Source organism: Argiope bruennichi, chromosome 8, assembly GCF_947563725.1.
Source record: "Argiope bruennichi chromosome 8, qqArgBrue1.1, whole genome shotgun sequence".
Classification (NCBI taxonomy): Eukaryota; Metazoa; Arthropoda; class Arachnida; order Araneae; family Araneidae; genus Argiope; species Argiope bruennichi.
The window spans coordinates 28036975-28049902 of NC_079158.1; positions in this window are offsets into that span (position 1 = coordinate 28036975).

A 12928-nucleotide genomic window follows, 5' to 3' on the forward strand; every position below is an offset into this window, starting at 1 on the left:
TAGTGCAAAATGCTCAACAATATTCTTCAGAACATTGTACTGCATTCAGAATATCGAAGAAATCGTAAAAATATTGTATAATATTTTATGCCTAATAAGACATACTGTAGAAATTTACGGAAATCATATTTTGAAACCATACTCTGTTTCACCCTAACTTGGCAGTAGTGTATATTCTAGGCATGCCGAATCGCAGTCGTTGTCAGGGGAACTGGGTTACTTTAAAGTACAAAGTTACTAGAAATGCAGATCGCTGGCGAAACTTCATCTCGCAAATTTTTCTCCAAATAGTAAATATTTATTTACTTTATTATATTATCATTTTATTGGATAACTAATTTTTTCCTTATTTTCATTATTTTTTCAATATTATTGATACATTATTTTAATAAATCATTAAAGTTATTTCATTTCGTTTCATCGTTTCTTAAAAGAAAACCCTAAATCTTTCAATATTCGGTAAAGCGTAGTTCGGCTATTGTTTTTAGAAAAGATATCTGTAGCATTGTTCACATCTTTTAAAACTTTATCTAATGTTGAAATCTCATTTTTACGAAAAAAATGCATGGAGTTTTCGCCAAATACAGGATAGTGTAAAATCATCATATTTTACAAGACCTGAATGTTTACCTACTGAGCGTGGTCGCTTCTTTCCTGGGGTGCTTAAAGAACTGAATGTTTTATTTCTTTTTTTAAAAGGAAAACTGTTCATTGTGAAACACCTGTGAGATGTGAAACTTTAGCGACGATTTGATTGATGGAATCTTGAGGATTTTCTCGGAGACGAGAATAAACCTTTAATATGTTTCTGCATGCTGCACTTTTCGTTGGTTTCACTCGTCTTGAAGGTGTGCACAGTGTAGTCGGTGATAGCACTTTTTCTTTTTCAGACATTTTAGAAGTGAATAGAAATGACGAATCGAATACATATTCAACAATCAAAACTAGTAACTACTAATGTGATTAATAGTATCAAAAATATCAGCTGGTAAAAAAGCGAGAATAAAAAAGTACGAAAGATGATAATGGTTGCGAACTGAATGAAGCTGAGTTTGCGGAGACGTAAAAGAAAAGCGCGCCAAATATTTGATCTTGAAGACCGGTTCTAGCCAAAGTGGAATTCATTATGTCAATCTTTTAGTTTTATTCGTTCGCTTTATTTACAAAATACTTAACAGACAAGCAATTCTAACTTGAGAATAATTTTAAATACAAACTGATAAAAAAAGAATTTCTGTAATTTATGACATTTTTTGATAAATTTCTGCGCATTTTAACTATTTTAAAGTCGGAATTGAAGAGGAACTCTTTCCCAACGCGGAGCGTCACATTTTCTGCCTTTTACAATACTGCTAAGTTAGGGTGAAATAGAGTATCGAATATTCGAGTTCCAAAGTCAAGATATAATCGTTAAGTAATCGCTTATCCTGAATTTGCGGTAAACAAAATGTGAGCAATTTATTTAAAAATGACAATGAATGAATTTTCATATAGCATTTAATTTCATTTACATGCATTCGGTTGTGAGGTTTGGTGGTAAAATTTTGATCTCAACACCAGATTCTATCGAAGAACCACCACGTAAACGGATATGGTGCACCTTCAATCTGTATAGACCAAATGTCTGTAAGTTAGTGCAGTATGAAAGTTGGGAGAGAGGGTGCTAGCTCTGATATCATCCTTGTCATCTGATCACGATTCAGAAGTATGATTTCTGTTCCAAAATAGATCTAGTGCTGCTTTGAAATAGGATTTTAACATAACTAAATTAAACTAAATTTTACCTACAGTATTTAAATGAATATTTTTTTATTATTGATGAGTATATTTAAATAGTAGTTGTACATCTACTTTTAATAGTATCCATTCTTCCTATATGCAACATTATATACCAGTCAAATTGAGATATATAAATGACCGATACATCGATAAAATTTATGAATTTTGTGGGGAAAGAAACTTGATTCTTGCAACACTACACAAATAAATTATTGGATAGACTAAGTTTCAGAGACACTTGCATAATTTTTCTGCATGGAACCAAAAGCAAAATTTACATGTAGTTAGTTGCGAGAACTAGAACTCAGAGAGGGTAGATCATGTGCTATATGTCTTCATCATGGAGGTTGCGAGTTCGAACCCCGCCGGCCGAAGATTCCCCGCGTGCTTGGTGGCTGACGCGCGTTAAATCTGTCGTGGTCACAAAGTCCTCCATGTCGAGAGTAATACCACTGGGGGTACTGGATCAGGGGTGATCGTTCTCTGATTCGGGTCTAAATTATGATCTGTGGTTGAGTGAATGAAATGCGTGAATGAAGTCCGCCCCGTAAAAAGGGTTGTGACGTGTGTGTAGCTAAGACGTTCTCTTGGCCCTTGATGGCGCTACGACAGAAACAAGAGGCGCTCCCCCCTCTGGCTTAAATCAGCTGGCTTCGAACAGTGGGCTTGTCCATGGCAAGTGTCATAAGAAACAACAACAACAACAACAACATGTAGTTAGCTATGAAAATATACGGTAACAAAATCTATTTATTGATATCGTTTCTTCCTTCTTTTTACAAGTATTTTTCTTGAAACACATCTACAGGCATATTTCATTTGTGCTAAATCTTCATAGGATACATTTATCACAATAATAAAATATTAATAGTCTGAGAATCCGAGATACCTACATAATTTTTCTGCATGGGACATTAAGCAAAATAAAAGTATGAAAAAACTCCTTTTACTGATAAAACTTCTTCCTTACTTTTTACAAGTAATTTTTCCTGATTTAGCATATTAAAGTAATGCTAGCTCTTCATATTATACATATGATATGATTATTATATATTTAATGAGTATTATATAAATAATTGCCCTTTTTATGCACAGTTATACAATATAAGGAATAAATTAGTATATTTGACATGATATGTCAAAAAAAGGTGGAGATTGGTTCGTGTTATAAAATATATAAGATGTTTCCATTCGTTATAATTCACTAAATACCAGAATTTGAAGGAATTTTAATTGCTGGTTGATTATTTTACTGTTATATATATATATATATATATATATATAGAACTCAGAGAAGGTAGAGCATGTGCTATATGTCCTCATCATGGAGGTTCACTCTGATAGGAATATTAAAAATGTTACCCGATATAGTTTTGTACAGAAAGACGCAGGCATCTACGTTTGGCGAAAATGCGCCAACAATATCAAGTAAACAAATATGCATTTTCAAGCTAGTGACACGTTGAAGGAAATTGCCAAGATAGTTCTTAAGGAAATTCTGGGTTTATTTTCTTTGTAATTAGTTTAATTTGGCATTTTAATTTATTATATATTGAAAAAAAGAGCAATAATAATAACAATAAATATGTGATGAAGCAATATCATTTATCTCATAGCCTGAACATTAAAAATTCGAAGAATTTTTGGTCCTTTTCAACAGGAAATATAATACTAAAAATGTTTATTTTTATTATGTTGATTACTGAAAGGTTTCTTATATTTCATAAGCAAATGTCTAATTTCAGGTAACTATTTCACTATGAATTTATGGATTTCAACTTTTTTCAAAGATGGGAGTGCGCAGCAAGAAAATAAGTTACACATGTAATTTTAGTACTATTCCGAAATATTTAAATGCCAGTAATATTTTATTCTAAATTCACATTCGTCAAGCATGCGGTGAAGCTGATAAATGAAAAGATTTCAACATCTGAAATAGCAAAGAAAAAAAATGGCAAAAATTCTGGCATCTTAAGAGTTCTTATCAAAATGTGTGATTTGAATTTTCCTGTCAAAAAAATTTCAAAATAATACTACGAAAGAACAAAAACAAAAGAAAGAGGCGAAGTAACTCTAACAGAAGTGGAAAAAAAAAAAACTCGAATAGTAAAAGAAGCGGATGGAAGACGTCAAAATTTTCGACTTCCTCTCAAGTTTAGCTTTTTCCTGGAGACGGTTCCAGACACAGAAGAAAAATTCCGCTCTCTGCATCACCTTTCATCAGGATTACATTTCTGCTTTAAAAAAAAGTCAGAATCCTTCCATTTCGGAAATAATAAATTTTACATCTCTACTTTTTCATTTCACTTTATTTCGGAAGACGAAGGGAAATAACTTTAAAAAGGACGAAGATGAGACTCAGTCGTAAAATCCAGGGATTCGTAGCAAATTCAGGTTCCAATTTTTTTTTATGAGAGCTTTAAAATAGCATTTTATATGCATGAGTAAAATAATTCTTATCTCCTGATTTTTTTTCTTAAAATTTTGATAAACTTGAACTTTCTCAAATGACATCTTATTTCGAAGAAGATGGATTTCTTAACAGAGTTGAAGTGATAAAAAGGAATTCTTTTGTAACATTTCTTTATGTTATACCTTAGTTTCACATAAGTAGTATAAGGTTTCTAATGAAAGTAATAATGTAATAATATTTGCAAATAATAGAATAATTACTTGGTGATTTTTTGATTCTAAGAACAGAAGGAATTTGATAAATAATTCATTTAATTCTCATGATTTGATTATAAATTTTTCTGTTTGATTTCACATAAATAAAACTAATTTTTGGTATGCCAATCTTCATTTTATGAACTGCTTTCAATAATCTACAGAATGTTATTTTAATATATTATGTATGCTGTAGAGTAAAGTATAACAATAATAGAGATAACTTAAACGCCATTAAGATTATATAGCAAAGAAATTCCTATTAATGATTCTTTTAAGTTTGTTGTAAGGCTACATATATTTTCTTCCCTCTAGATGCCATTTGATTAAAAAATTATATTGACTTAATGTGTTTAATATATGTTATAGCCATGAAACTTTTCCCATTTTATTGCAATAACAGCGTTTATAACTGTGACATGAGGCTTTCTTAGGTATCAACAGTAAAAATAATAATCTCTAACTTTTTTAAATGTTTATTGGAGCATTGCATTACGTTTCATTCTAAAGTGTTTAATTTTAATTGTAAATTGTTTCGGGCGATTGAAATTTGAGTGATTTTATTACTTCTGCCACAGAAAGAGGACGCATAAGAGAATAAATCAACGTCATTGAAACAATAAGTCTTTTCTTACAAATTATTACAAAAACGAGTACAGAATATTTTTTTTAAGTATATGAACTTAGTTTTTAATATGCTTATGAGTGAAAATGTCACCCTTTTCGTTGATGATGATGAGTCCGCGTTATCACAGAAAGAGGGTGCAGTAGCTTCTGAGGGTAAAGACCCCTGAGCATCAGAGGGCAGAAGTCTGACTTCTAGTTCATATGAAGATGAAACTCGCACATTCGCTTGTACAACCCCTTTTTACAGGGGGGCACATTCACACACCTCACAGATAGAACACAGATAAAGAACAACCATGCCTGAACCGGGATTCGAACCAGGAACGCTCAGATCACGGGGAAGAAGCGCTACCCATATGCAAGGACGCTGGCATCCTTTTCGTTGATGTTATCTTTGAGAAAAACTCTAATTACCAAGAAGACATTTTCATTCTATTTATTATCCTGCAATTTTTCGAAATGAGAGTTTTCAATAATAAGAGAAACATAGTTAATTTACTCATCTAACATTGACTGGAGTAAAACATATTTTTTCTCATCTTATATTAAGAAACTGCACATTACGCTGCTTTATCGATTTTATGTAAGATTTATTGTTTTCATTGATTATTCTGAGATTTTGTTTAGCAGTAATATATTAGTCAGATATATTCAGAACATCATTATGCAACCTACAGAAAAGCCAATCCAATTGCCGATTCCATTATCAGGAAAAATATAAAAATTAGGAATTCCATCCTACAACAACCTTCCCCCTCCCCGCAATCCCCACCAGTGCGTCAAAACGGGTCAGTAATGTAGCTAAAGTAAACATCCCAAAATTTGTTCCATATTAATTCCTGTTTCGCAAATGATTTCTACAACAACATAATATCTTCAAACTACATCATAACCAATATTTGCTAGCACTCTGTATTCTCCCTCAGAGATGCATATTACAGCTATCCAAGCCTTCCAGATGTCACCAAATCAATACGGTGAACTCGGGACACAATGATTGCGCGGTAATAATCTCCCACTTGATAAAGAGAATTCACTACCTGCGAAATGCATATTCAGGAGTTAGTTGCCAATCCGGATTATTTAATATATATGACGGTGTTATTTGTGGAAGCTAGCAATGCCTTCTTCACTGATATCTCACTGGACATGGAAGAGTTGGCATTTCTAAATATTGAGTTATTGTATCACTTCATGGAATTATTAACGGTGACCGTCGCTTCGTATAATAGGAGTCATGAGATGAATTAAAGGAGACTTTCGATGATTTGCTTCACTGATTTTAAATTGGAAGTAGATTAGCGATGGCTGGTACCGTTACAGATATAGTGAATTTGAGATATAGATGGAAAAGATAAATTAGAAAAATATATTAGAGTGATAATGAACAATATTCGGAAAGCAATCTTTCTTATTTAGAATAGTTTGTATTATAATTTTATTTAATCTAATGGATGCGTTTTATTTAGTAGGCATACGTCCAACGAGTTTGAAGAAATTTCTTAATGGATTCAATAATATCTAAGTATTATAATATATCTTAATTAATTTTAAATACAGCATATTTTCTTTTTGTCAAAATAATTTTTAATCTTATGATTAAATACAGGATTGAAAGTTGAATATCATGATTTTATATTTAAATAACAGTTAATCAGAAATAAAGTTTAGATTCCTTACGAATTTGTCTAAAATAATTATTCATGAGTTTTAATTAATACTTTTTTTTCAGTTAAAGTTCATCGAAAGCAAATTTTATCAGAATCTTTATTCAAAGAAAGTTTGATTACTGTGTCAATGGAAATATTTTTAATAAAGAGAAAAAAGCAAAATCTATATTATATATATATAATAAATAGTAAATATAAATATTTATATAAATTATAAACAAAGAAAACTGTAATTGTAATAAATTACAGTAGTTTATTGTACGGAAAATATTTCATCTTTTCCTTAATGGGAACCTTGGGATTTAATTATACAATGTTCAATTTCTAATTCTGATATTATTTACTTGATGACATTAAATGGAATATTCCACATAGAAAATGAAATATTAAAAGCGTTTGCGAATAAGTATAAAGCTCAGCGTCATATAAAATTTATATTGTTTACTAATTCCCTCAAGAAATGCCTTCCAAACAGTTTTTATAACTTGTTTCTTTTCTAAGTTAGTTTTCTTTCTTTCTTTTCTATATTTACTATACTTTTTTTTAATTCCTTTGTTTGTCAGATACATCGCTGCAGACACGGCGGGCAAAAATTATGGATATAAAGTCATAGATCAGTGTTTCCCTAACTTTTGACATATGTGTACCCGTTCTATAATTTTAGTAACGCTGAGTACTCCTCATAACAAAATGGATATATTTTAATAATAATCAGAAATATATTTATTATTATTTTTTTCTTTTTTGTGACATACACAAAATAATGAGAAGAAAGAAATAAAATTATTCATAATAAAATATAAATAAACGTTATATTGTAAGTAACATTTATTTGGATCAATGAGAAGGATGAAATTGTTTGTGCTGTGATGACAGATCGCCATAATTTGGTTCCCTGTTTGTTAATTTTAATCTCAGATGCGGTTACACTTCCAATAGTTTGTTCCTTTTTTTCGACATAATCTAGGAATTTCAAAAAGGGAAGTAATAGATTATCTGGTAATTATTCGCGTTTTCTGGTAACTTTTACCTCAAACAATCTAAAAGGGAAACCAACTCACACTAATTGAATCTATTGCTACGAGAGAAAGAACCCTAAACTCAGGCAGAAAACACGCAAGGAACAAACACATCTTGACTCATTCCAACGAGTCATCCTGAACACTCAAAGCAATCTTTTGTATGCTTCATCAGCTATTGAAGAGTGGATAAGCAAAAGTAAGTATTCCTGCAGAGTTCGCAAAAGAGGGTTTTACTTGCTCATCAAGAGTTGCCGCGCGATTGTTCAGCAACTCATCAAGTACTAGAATGGTACTGAATGCTAACGCTAAAGAAACAACAAGAAATGCAACTGTGCTGTAGAAAATCAGGAGTATTTGCGCGTTTTTCTATAAATAACGGAGGCAGTTCATGAGAAAACATGGATTTTCCTGAAGGGCTTCCAAGTCAATAATGCGTTTCAAAATGGTTGCGCAAGTAGAACTCTTAGTAAAAAAGAAAATTGAAAAACCTTTACATGTTTGACTTTTGAAAAAGAAAAGAGTTTTCCTAGCTTTCTTTGTGTGTAATGTTTACTACTCTTTTAATATCTGTTTCTTTTCTTAACATTTTTCTACTCTCTCAAGAACGCAAGACGTTCTCTGTTTATTCTAAGTTCACTTTTATTATAGAGATTGCGAGGAAGTTTTGGTGAGACCACTTCTATCAAATTTTTAATGCAGAAATTTTATTGCAAGCTAGTATTTAATTATAAATAAAATACACGATTTAAGATTTTAGATAGTAAATAAGGCAAAAATTTTATATTCAATTAAGATTGTATATTTAAAATAGATGCAAATTTAAATATATTTTATCATTATTTTTATTTTGTCCTTTATAAAAATTTATGAAATACAATATTGTTTTATATTACATTAAAGAAGTTTTAATTTGGAAAAATTAACAGCAAACTATTTATTCCATTGATTGATATCTAGTGATTGATTGATAAAAAACAAGAGAGTCAAATCTTACAATCTAATTTATATCAAATTCTCTCATATTTGGTATCTTTTATAAGAACATATCTTTATTGCATAAAGTGAACATTACACAAATTTAATGCCCTTATGCCTATGTATTAAATATGGTAATTTTCAAGTTTTGCATGTCATAATTGCAATTAGGCCTTTTGATATTTTACTTAAATACACAAATGAATATTAATGAAATTTTGATAATGTGATATTACTTATTCAAAAATGATTTAATAACACGGTAAGCCAATAATGAATTAAAAGCATCTTATCGTTTTACTAAATATTATAATATTAATCAACTCATGTTATAGCAGCACTTCAACATGATGCTATGATAAAGCGAAGAATAATCTAACTAGATAAAATTAAGTATTAAAATATTATATCCAAGTAAAATTACGATCACTTAAAATATGCATGAGGTGATAAATTTCTATACTTTACCAATTAAGAAGCTGAAAAGTTGAGCTAAGTTCCGAAAGCTGTTATATTTTCACGCAAAATTTATGTCAAAAACGAAGCCATTTACGTAATTAAATCATCACTGCACTTTTAGGGAACAGTAAACAGCTCTTAATTGAATACATCACCGTCTCTTAATGGTATACTCCTTGCATCATATTTCTTTTGATTAAGATATGTTATTCATTCCTTTCTTTAGTCTCTATAATTATAATCAGATTATGACTATTGTAATCCCCTTGGAACGCAAGATTCCTTCTTTATTTCAATTATTTTGGCAACAAATCGAATAAATCATCAGGTAATTTGGTTCAATATTTATTTTCTATTTTCCATGTAAATTAGCAAATATTTACTTTCATCAATTTAGATTGCATGGGTATATATAACATTTATTATCCATAAATTTTTAAAAAAGATTTGGAAGAAAACAAGTAATAAAGTTATTCCTAGAATGAAAAATTCTTTCTAACTATAAAAAAATTTATAATATCAGTGTTTATAAATTAATGCACCTTTTTTTTCAGCTGTAACAGAGCGCAAAATTCCATCAGCAAATTATCCTGATTGTTATTTCGTTCTACAATTCCAATGGGTGTATTTTCAAGAAAATATTATCTTATATACTTTTTTGGCGAGATAATCATTGGATACATGTTTATTTGGAATTCTAACATTTTGAATAATGTTTGAGATTCTGGCAGCGGGATTAACGATAATGATGATAAAAGATTGTAATTTAATTTTCATATTTATTTCCATATTTCTGCTTAAATTTGTACCTGTGCATATATTTACTTCCATTCGATAAGAAGAAGTATCTGCTTTTATTTTCAGCCTTTTTAATCCCTAATTTTTATTTAAGAATTTTAAAGTTTAAAATTTATATTTTTAGGATTCCCACTTAAGATTAAAAAAAATCTATATTATCTGTGTTTATAAATAATTGTTTTCAATTGAAAACAATTATTTCAACTGCGTTTATAAATAAACGTTCACCAATTGTTTTCAACTGAATAGACCTTTAAGTGTAATAGAGTAGTTCCCATAAGAAATTTTTTCCGCTTTTTCTATCTTTTTGGGAACTCAACGGGAATATTCCAAGGAAATATTATTGTCTTATAATTTTCAGCGAAATAATTCTCGCTGCTTGTTTCTTGCGCGAATTCTAACATTTTGAATTGTATTTGAAAGTATGGAAACAAGAATGATGATGATGATAATGGATATGCTCAAGTTTCGTATTGGTAACTTTAAGCTTGTTGTTTATAATGAGTCGAGATGTTTTAGTGAAGAACATAAATATTTAATCAGTTTAAGTCACAAAATAAAGAAAAGAAAATTTTGTACAATTATACAAAACAATATGCTAAGAAGACTTTCAGTTGGGTTAAAATAATTGCTGCTTTCCTAAAATCTTTTTTTTTTCGAACAATTAAAAAAGTATATTTTGTAAAAGTTTTGGTCAATTTAACCAATTAAATGCGTTTGACATGTATGAATATTAATCTAAATTTAATGTTGGTGCAGTCGTTGTATAAATTTTTATCTAATAAAAATGAAATTTTATTAGTTTTATTGCGATTTTTTTTTTTTTTTTTGCATTCAACTATTTGTATTGCGTTCGACGTGTATATGTGCCATTATTTGTCTTTAAAAATGGGGAACTGAGGAACTTTAAAAAATAAATTCTGCATTTAAATGATTATCTCTTTAAAACATATTGATTCAGACTATTTTTTACGTATGCTTACGAAGTACTACTCTGATTTCAGAGAGTTGCTATGACCTGTTTGAAACCAGACTAGAGTTACAAATCACATTTTTGTGATATCATTTGGAAAAATTAAATACCTTAACTAAGATACATGGATTAATCTGATTGACGGAACCACGGCGATAGTAACACTGATGGTAGCTATGGTTGTTTCCACTGGCCTAGTACAACCCTTCCCGTGGGGAGCACATCCAGCCATCGGAGGGAGGTAGCCGACCCACACCATTTCTGTACCCACCAGGATGGCGAGAACCTACCACCATACCGGAAGCTCTTCATCCTAATCTCTGAGGATCCCCCCCCGTTGGGAGTGGAAAAATTAGACATGGATCACTTCGGGAATTTTGACCAGTAATAGTTCATCCTAGTTGTATACTATGTACATTATTAGCTTAAGTCATTTAATAAACTGCAAAAAAATAGAAAACTTGGAAACTAGCTTTTCGAAAATTAGCCATTGTTACGAAAAAAAATTTAAAAAAATCCTTTCATGCTATTCGTGTTTGGTGAAAAAAACAACAACAACCAAAAAAAGTGAAAAAGGGATAAAGACGTTTTATTTTACGGAACACAATCAAAACAGCACCTGCATTGCAAATAGCAGCACACAAGCAGCAAATTGCTGTTAAACATCATCAACAATACAAATTGCTTAGAGTGTCGCCAAATGGTCATCAGGACCGAAAGGTTGATGACTTGGCATCAATTCAACAACTATTAAAACTATCGGCAAGCCTCTGCTTTCCAACCAATTGAGCAAGAATGCGATATCACAAATCTGAAAAAAAAATCATATGTTCCACCTCACAATCTATCAGCGTGGATTTTCAATTACAAGACTTGGATGCTTGGTTGACGGGACGCAGGCTGATCGATTAAAAAATTTATTGTAAAAAATTATATTTTTTCAAAGTTAGTAAAATAAAGAAATAATCTTAAAACCTTTAAAACATCAAGCTGATAAAGATAAAATTATATTGAGATGTGAAATTTAATTGACCAATTTAAAAACAGAGACCTCATCATGTGCACTGCCTAGAGCTGCAAGATAGCTAAATTCACCTCTTCTGTGTATAGTGTTGTTAATAAGATTTTGACATATGTATGATTGATGATAAGACTCTTATTCATCACATATATGCTGAAAAATGCTGTGGGTTTCGCTTCTAATAATTCTTTCATTCTGAGAGAGAATAAATAGATCAGATCTTCCCACATTTTAGCTGCTGAATAAATGAAACTGCATGGTTGAAAGATGGGGCACACATTACAGTTCAAAAAGAGGTCACGGAAAATGGAACGATGCATATAAAAAAGATGTGTGCCTCAGCGAAAGAGCGGAAAAGCCAATTTCCTTCAAAGCAGTAAAAACATTTCGAAATAAGATTGAATAAGAAATAAATATCCCTCTCAATAAACAAGCTTCATTCCGTATTTGATGAAATCTCTCTTTGGTTTGGAATAGAAAAAAAATGTCTATTCAAAGTAAATATATAGCTCATTCATAGGGTTGATGCCCGGTTTTGATGTACAAGCTTATACAGATATTCAATTGTATCTTATTTAACCTGATTCTTTTTGTATCTGATACAGCTGGTAACCGATTCTTTTTCCATTAGAATGAAACCCGATACGTTGTGGGTATCGGTTCTTGCAGTTTGATACCGGAATGTGCAGAATCAAGAGAAGCTTAATTGTTATATTCGATTGTACCTGACGCTTTTACCTGATAATTTTATATTTGATATATATTTATCCGTTAAAAATTTATGTATTAAATCACTATTTACTATTAGATATTAACTTTCAAGACATTAGATGATTTTGTTTGATCCCATCTTTCGGATTGTGTACTAGAGATAGGTTTTAATATTTGAATTAACGTTTAAATACAAACTATTATTCTTAGAGGAAAAGTTAAAAAA